Source organism: Kogia breviceps, chromosome 4 (genome assembly GCF_026419965.1).
Source record: "Kogia breviceps isolate mKogBre1 chromosome 4, mKogBre1 haplotype 1, whole genome shotgun sequence".
Lineage (NCBI taxonomy): Eukaryota > Metazoa > Chordata > Mammalia > Artiodactyla > Physeteridae > Kogia > Kogia breviceps.
Window position 1 is genome coordinate 159,614,898 of NC_081313.1, and position 9,035 is coordinate 159,623,932.

At 40.6% G+C, this 9,035-nt stretch overlaps 1 pseudogene; it reads right to left on the reverse strand.

The window, feature by feature from the left end:
* Positions 1–6,384: 6,384 nt before the first annotated feature.
* Positions 6,385–8,232, reverse strand: LOC131754321 (afadin- and alpha-actinin-binding protein pseudogene; annotated as a pseudogene).
* Between the last annotated feature and the right edge of the window lie 803 nt (positions 8,233–9,035).

Sequence of the window (9,035 nt, forward strand, 5' to 3'; positions counted from 1 at the left end):
ATGGCCCTGATGGCAGTGACCATGTGGGCCACTGCACCTGGTTGAGGACCTTCTCCCAGCCCACAAGGCATTGCATCAGCAGCCCTGCAGTCCACCATGTACCAGGGAGAGCACCAAAGAGAAGCAGCTAGGTATTCTTTAATGGCTGCATTTATTCCCTTGTATCAGGTTAATGAATCACAGTTTCTTTAATCAGTTTCTTACTGATGTGCTTTTTAAAAAATTTTATGTATTTATTTTTGGCTGCGTTGGGTCTTCGTTGCTGCATGTGGGCTTTCTCTAGTTGCGGCGAGCGGGGGCTTTGTGGTTCGTGGGCTTCCCATTGCGGTGGCTTCTCTTGTTGCAGAGCATGGGCTCTAGGCACGTGGGCTCAGTAGCTGTGGCTCCCGAGCTCTAAAGCACAGGCTCAGTCGTTGAGGCGCACGGGCTTAGTTGCTCCGTGGCATGTGGGATCTTCCCAGACCAGGGATTGGACCCGTGTCTTCTGCATTGGCAGGCAGATTCTTAACCACTGCGCCACCAAGGAAGCCCCCTTAAACTGATGTGCTTTTGATTGTATGGACTCTTTAGTCTTGTGCCTTTTTTTTTTTTAATTGAAGTGTAGTTGATTTGCAGTGTTGTGCCAGTCTTTGCTGTACAGCGAAGTGAGTCAGTTATTTGTGTGGAATCTTTAGAGCATGCTTTTTGTGAGCTCATTGTCTAAAACTTCCAAGTTTTGGGGATTTTCTATTCTATTGTATGTCCACAGATTATACCTATAAGCTGACAAGTATATGCTACAGGTCCTGAATGTGTATCGATCTGTGAAGTAGGAATGAATTCAGAAAAAATTCATTACCAAAATAGGAATACTCCTTGAGATATGGGCCTGAATGTGTGAGGAAAAGAATGCATCCTAATCAGACTATTTTTATGTTACATGCTTAAACTAACACTGTCCTACCTCAAAGTATTTGCTTATTTCGCATGGGTTTTAATACAAAATAATCATTTTAGCTACGTTTAGGAGGAAGGAAGGAAACATCCAACTTGCCAATATCACAAAACCTTTCGAGTAAATTACTGTTGGAGTCTAAATTAAATCCTGTCTCTTTGAAAACCATATCATTAGTAGTACTTTGCTACAATGAACATACTTTTATATTTAGAAATAAAATTTTGAAAAATTGAAAATAATGTAAATTATTTTTATAACCTGTTTAGCCTAACAACTTCTGAAATTTCTTTTCTATATTTTGCCACACAGATGACAAGATACATGAATTTATATGCATGTACTTGTATATCTGGAAATTGGATACATTGAAATTCATATATTTGCAGGTGATTTATATCAAAAGATGGCCGTGAAATTGCTCAGCTCACACTCATGATTGTTTGCTTTCCATGGTCCCCATCTCCAATCTAATTTTTGAAAAACATAGTATATGTTACTGGGCAATTCCAATTTTTCTGGTACTTTGTTATAGAACTCAAAAAATGTTACCTTTGAGGCCGTTCTCGCCTTCTGAGATGGCCTACACTGTGTCTGTGGAATGTGTTTCTCTCTAAATAAATCCACTTCTTACCTTAAAAAAAAAAAGTTACCTTTAAAATGTAAACTTGACTTAGAGGCTTCAAAACATCTTAATATTAGATGCTAAACTTATTCAGGAGCGGGCAAACACTTGGGTATGTTGAAGGGTGGGGAATAATTTCTTTTTCTCCTTATACTGTCTCACCCCAGACTTTATGGGCTTGGTACATAAGTCATTGGATAGTTGAAAGAGTGATGATCCTTGCATTCAGAACCGATGTTCTTCTGTAGTTAGAATTCACACTGAAACTAAAGGATGAGGATGGATGATGGAATAAAATATGTGCTATATGAGCTAAGACCATATGAGATGGCAGTAGTTTCTATCTGGTTTGATAACATGTCTCTCAGCAGCCTGAGGGGTAGTCATCTTTCATAATGTCAACCTCTAAACATTCTTAAGTTTTTAAATGACTCATTTCAGATCCATCATTCATGATCCACTTAACTCTGCCAAGCCAATTTAATCATCTTCAGCTACAGAGAGGTTTATTAGGTCCAGGTTATTTATTTAAAATCTTGAAGGGTTAAGAAAGCTAGATGTGAACTTTGGTGAATAGATTGGGTTTCATCCTAATCTTAGATTTTTTTGACAAAAGTTTTTTTTTGTTGTTTTTTTTTGCGGTAGGCGGGCTTCTCACTGCTGTGGCCTCTCCCGTTGCAGAGCACAGGCTCCGGACGCGCAGGCCCAGCAGCCATGGGTCACAGGCCCAGCTGCTCCGCGGCACGTGGGATCCCCCCAGACCGGGGCACGAACCCACGCCCCCTCCATTGGCACGCGGACTCGCAACCACTGTTCCACCAGGGAAACCCTACAAAAGTATTTTTAATGGTGAAAAAAATCTTACATGCAGAGGGTGCATAAAATGTATGTGCAGTTTAAAGAATAGTGATAAACACTTATGTACTACCACCCAGGTTAAGAAATTGAACATTGCAGGTATCTTAAAAGCTCTCTATATGCCTTTCCCCTATTGTACCTGTATTAATTAGGGCTCTCCAGGGACACAGAACCACTATGATGTATATTTATGTAGAGAGAGATTTTTATAAGGAATTGGCTTATGTGATGGTGAAGGCTGGCAAATTCAAAATCTGCCTGGTAGGCCTGCAGGTCGGAGACTCAGGAGAACCGGTGTTGCAGTTTGAGTCCATAGGAGGTCTGTGGTAGAACCAGGAAGAGTGATGTTGCACATGAAGTGTGAACAAGTGTGAAGCAAGTCCTCTCTTGCTCAGGGGAGGCTGGTTTTTTTGTTCTATTCAGGCCTTCAACTGGTTAAATAAGGCCCACCCACATTATGGAGGGCTTTACTCAGTGTCCACTGATTTAAATGTTAATCTCATCCAAACGGCCTCACAGAAATACCTAGAATAATGTTTGCCCAAATATCTGGGTACCCTGTGGCCTAGCCAAATTGACATACAAAATTACAAAATTATACACCGTGCCAGTTCTCCCTCCAGAGGGAGAAAAAATTAAAAAAATTTTTTTTATATTGTGATAAAATACACATAAAAGTTACCATCTTAACCATGCTAAAGTATACAGTTCAGTAGTATTAAGTACATTCATCAAGAAATTTCCAAAACTTTTCATTTTGCATAACGAACTATACACATTAAACAACAACTCATTCCCTCCTCCCCCAGCCCTGGGCAGCCACCATGCTACTTTCTCTATGGATTGGACTTTTCTAGGTACCTAATATAAATGTAACTGTACAGTATTTGTCTTTTTGTGACTGGCTTATTTTACTTAGTGAGATATTCTCAAGATTCATCCATGCTGAAACACGTGTCAGGGTTTCTTTCATTTTTGAGTCTGAATATTCCATATTTGTATGTACACATTTTGTTTTATCTGTTCATCCATTCATGGATACTTGGGTTGCTTCCATTTCCTGGCTATTGTGAGTAATGCTGCAGTGAATATGGGTGTCAAATAGCGCTTGAACTCCCTGCTTTCAATTCTTTGAGGTGCATACTCAGAAGTGGAATTGCTGAATCATACAGTGGTTCAATTTTTCAATTTTTTGAGGAGTCACCATATTGTTTTCCATAGTGGCTGCATCATTTTACATTCCCACCAACAGGGCAAGGGTTCCAGTTTCTCCACAGCCTTGTCAACACTTGATATTTTCTGATAGTAGTGATCCTAATGGGGGTGTGCGGTAGTATCGTGACTTGTGTTAGTCACTGTCTTGATTGTCTTTATTTACAATTTATGTATGCATCTCCAACTATATATTATTTAGTTCTGAAAAATGGATAATAAGCACACAGCCAGGGAAGAAAAGGATAATATTGCTACTGCCAAGTGACACCTCCCAGGAGATGATTTACTGAATGTCTCTGGCTTCAGCTTCCCTGCAAGTTTACAGTGGGCAAGGGCGTGAACGAGTCTTGGGAGAATTGGACCAACTACTGTTGTGTAGGTCTGGAAGGCCAGTAAGAATGTGGTAACAGGGACTGGCTTGCTCTGTGTTTTCTGCTTCTAATAAGCTTGTTGTGGCCTACCATCTAGCTGTCAGAGGTAGGTGGCTCTTATTCTTTGGGGTTAAGATGAAGGTCCCCACCAATTCCAGGCTTCACAGCATGAAGGGCAGAGCAGAAACAATAAACTGGGCCAGACTCATCTGACATTCTCAGGTTTAAAACAAAGATGATAGGATTGCAAACACCATGTTGGAGATAGCTCTCAGCTTACGCTCTTTAGTCATGTTGCTCCAGTCTGGACTTGGTGTCCTGTATTTTCTGATCTCCCTTCTCTGTTGTCCTGGAATTTCCTTTGTCTCTCCTGTGTGTTGAGTCTCCTGTTCCCTGCATTTCATTTCTGTCACTTTATTGTGCTTGCTAGTTGTGGTGGCACATCCTTCAGTGGCTTCCTGACAAAGGGTCTATAAGCGATAAAAATGTTGAAACTTGACCACCTGGGTATAAAATGTTAACAGGGGAAACATTTCGTCTCAGAATTTGGAGACATTGTTCCATTGTTTGTGCTTCCAGTGTTGGTATTTGAAAGTCCAGAAATAGTGATTTTTTTTTTTTTTTTTTTTTGTGGTACACGGGCCTCTCACTGCTGTGGCCTCTTCCGTTGTGGAGCGCAGGCTCCGGACGCGCAGGGTCAGCGGCCATGGCTCACGGGCCCAGCCGCTCCGCGGCATGTGGGATCTTCCCAGACCGGGGCACGAACCCGCATCCCCTGCATCGGCAGACGGACTCTCAACCACTGCGCCACCAGGGAAGCCCTCTATTTTTTAATTCTTTGTCTTCTTAGTATTCTCGTTCTGGGAGATTGCGTTAACTTTAAAAAAATTTTTCCCCACTTCTACTAAATTATTCTTTTTGTTATCATCTTAGTTTCCAAGAACCTGTGTTCTCTCAATGTTTCCTTTTTAAAAAAAGAGCATCATTGTTACGTTTTCATGGATGTATGGACTGTGTTACCTCTTTGTTATCTCTTTTTTTATTAATGATAGTTTTGTTTTAGTTTTTTTTTTTTTTTTTGGCTGCAAGATATGTTTCCTCCAAACTGTTTTTATTTGATTGATTGTGCTTAGTCTGTTTTCTTCTCTGTTAGAGGCTTTGCTAAGCTGTCTGGTAATCCTTGGCTGTCTGATCATGATTGAGAGCTGAGTCACTGAAAGGCTAATTGGAATTGCTGAGGATCTGTGTGTAGGAAGATTGTCCTGTGTATTGTAGGATGATTAACAGCACCCTTGACCTCTCCTTACTAGACACCAGCCACACCCCTCCAGTCTTGACAATCAAAAATGTTTCCAGACATCGCCAGATATTCCCTGGGAGCAAAGTCATCCCAAAGGAGAACAACTATTCTAGGACAGTGTGAGTGCTTCCCGTTAGTTGGGGGAGCTCCCAATGTCATTATTTTCAGGTCTTTCCTTCTGGGCAGGTCAGATTCCTCAGAAAAGGGTCTTCCAGTCCCCTGCTTGGAGGGCAAAGGTTTGACTGCCAGTGGTCTGGTGGCTGGTTGGAGAAGAAGCCCGAGATCTGTATTATTAAGCCGTTTCAGGGAGAGTGAATCAGAGAGAAAGTTTTATCACAAAAGAAGTGTTGCCCGAGGGAGAAGAGCACTAAGTACATCAGCACATCAATGCCTTTAAGCTCCCATGAGATGCTGGAGATGGAAGGGCCAGAAGGGTGGCCCGCAGGCGGTACTCATGGCCTCCAGGGACTCTCTCATACCATCCTTTTCCTACTGAGGTTAATATGGTTTAGAGATTCCATAATTAGTAATGTAGAGGGCCACTGTTAGAGAGCCAAGTTTATCTTTTACATCATAGGCTTTTTTTTTTTACATAAATTTCACTTTATTTAAAACATATGAACGAGGGTATTTCAAATCACACTAAACATAATAAATATATAACTTGCTTTGTTAAAAATCTGCAGTATACCTTCAAGGAAAGGCTAAACTTCCAATGCCAACTATATATGAGACAAAATTAAATATTTACAGTAATCAGTTTCCTAAAAGTGCTATTTTTAATACCTATAAGAGGAAACTCATTCTAGTGCTTTGTTTCCATCGAAACGTCTATACATTCCTTTATTCACAGAACTAGGTGCTTCTGTTAACTAAAAATACACATCCAAAGCTTTTATATCCTTTTAAATAGATTTAACATTTTAGCTCTTTGGGGGAGGAACAGGGAAGTCCAAACAGCACAGACCATCTTAAATTATTAGAGATGATTGACTTTATAACACACCCTGTTTCAACTCAGATGTGAAATTTGATGAACATGTTAATGAAAAAGAAAAAAAAAAAATCCCAGTTCACATGTCTAAGGTAAGTCATCCTCTACGTGAGAATTTGTGTAGGTCCAGGAACACCCACTGTAGCAACCTTCCTGTGATCCAGACCTTGCTACCACGCTCCACTTCTGATTTGTACGTTCTCTTCCAACCTGCTTTGGCTTAGATTCTTCAGGGGTTATATTTAGTACATTGATTGAACTATGTTCAGATACACAGGAACGTGTGTGGCAAAAGTTGGAAGTAGAAGGAGAAGCAGGAAGAGATTTAGTAAGTTTAAACTTGCCAACTGGAGACCCACTAGGCACACCGTGAGGTTTCTTTTGCCGTGGCCTCGAGTGTATTGTAGGGATGTCCCGATCAGAACTTCCTGGGAACGCACTGAAAGGTTTCACATTTTCTGAGTTCTGGTGGTCATAGGTAGTCAGATTTAAAAACTGTTGGTTTAACCAACTGGCCCTTTCTTCTTCAAATGCCTTTCTCTCCAATCTTAGGCGAATAGCTGCTTTTGTAAAGCTTAGTCTTTCTCGAAATTCTTCTTTTGCTCTTTAAATAGGGACCATTCTTTGAGGCGTTCCTTTTCTTCCAACAAGTAACAGTCTTGTAGCAGTGAGGTGGTGTCATCATCACGTGCAGTAGCGAGATGCTGCTGTAAAAGTTGCTGCCTAGTTTTAATAATTTCTTTACACTGTTGAATTTCTAACTCAATTTTTTCAGTTTCTCATTCATGGTCTTGTCGTGAGATTACATCGTCATCATTAAAACCTTCTAGGTGTACCTTTGAAACTTGCTTATCAAGTTTTTCTACGTGACTTTTCAAAACTCTCCACTGTTTTCTGATGCTGTTGGTAAGCTGCTCTCTCACAGTTTCACAGGAAAGGTGAAACGTTCTCTCTCTATTCAGTTCCCCAGCATCTTCACTTTCAGGGATAACAGTTCCTGTACTATCATCTGCTCTTTCTCTAGGTTTCTGCTTTGGGGAAGAAAGAAGAGAAATTATTTCCTTTTTCATTTGCTGAAAAACCTTCTTAAGTTCAGCATTTTCCATTAGGATTTGTTTCTGACGATATTCAAGATAATTTTTTACATTTCATCTTCATTCCTGGCTGCAGTTTTACCCATCCTCCAGGAGCCTCTTTTTCCATCAGCTCTCCCCACGTAATTTAAAACTTCCATAACTTTTTTTTAATCCTTCTTGTTCATAACAAGTTGATGTCGACATTCCTTTAGTTTATTATACTCACACTCTTTTCTCTTCATATCATGATTATATTGAGTAGCTTGACTTACAATGATATTTTGTAATTTCTGCACCTCATCTTTCTCATTTTTCAGTAGCTGATGCAAATTCCTGTTCTTACATTGTAACTGTCTGTGTCTCTCCTGAAGACCAATCATTTCTGTCCTGGAGGTTTCCAGTTGTTCCTTAAGTTTTGCATAGCAGTTCTGCAGATGGTCTATATCGCTTCCCAGTTTCAGATTCTGTGTTTCCACATTTTCCTGAGCTAGAAGGTTCTTCCGCTGAGTACAAGTAGCTCATTCATACAATTCAAAACAGCAAGCATATTTAATTCTCTCTTTGTCTCTTTACCTTTGGATTCTTCATATAATGAAGGAAAACCGAAAGTAGTCAATTCCTGAACAAGATATGAAATACTTTGTTCAATATTCTCTTCTGTGCAGAAGGCACTAAAAAAACCGTGCACATTTTTTGATAAAGGTATTGAAGAACATAGCGCTTGTTGTGAGTATAAACTTGATGGAGACATCTTTGTTTCTGAGGTATATTGAGAGATATTTTTGCTTTCTGAAGACAGACCTTGATCTGTAACAGTCATCCAGTCTCCCATAGCAATCGCCAGAGCCAGGATACCTGAGGAACCAGTTCAGCGGTGAAACATTCAGCCCAGCGGCTGGCTGTCACTCTACTATGTAGGCGTCACGGCCCCTGGGTGCGGTGGAGACTGGAGATGCACCGCTTGGCCGCCCTAGACCTGCTCGCGCAGCCCTGAGGGCCCGCACAGGCCGCCTACATAATAGGCTTTCTTAAGGTGTGCAATTCATCCAGTAGAGACCTTGACCCAAGATATTGAACTCCTTGCTAGATTATGTTAGTGCTCCCACACAGTTCAAAGTCCTGAAGTTAGCATTCAGCTTTCATACATTCACTTATTCCTCCTGTCTTCAGTGTAGTACCTCCATCCTCAACCTGTCCATCTCACCTCCTGTACTCCACTCCAGAAATCATCTGTGTTAAAAGACTATCCAGAGGATAGATGTTCAGAAATCCGGAGGTGTTGGGGAGGGCATCTGGGAATCTAATTTCACTCATTTCTCTTTACTCTCTTCCTTCCCTTTCACCCAAGATTTGGAGGTATCTGGTCCTGAGTCTTTTAAGGATTTTCAGAGTAAATTACTTTGGTTCTCAGCTCTCACAACCACTGGCTACAACTCAGCTTTTGGGGGTTTGGTTAAATCCTTTACCATAGTTCCCTTTGCTTTCCAGCTTCCAAAATTTTGTTACTGTTGTCTCCTTTCCTGTTCTTCCTGTCCTTGTTATTTTATGTCTTTTTTTTAAAAAAGTATTTTTCACTGGGGTTTCGGGAGGAAACAAAATTTGATACATGTATTCCATCCACCATCTTAAAATGGGACACCATACTTTTATTGATTTATAGAC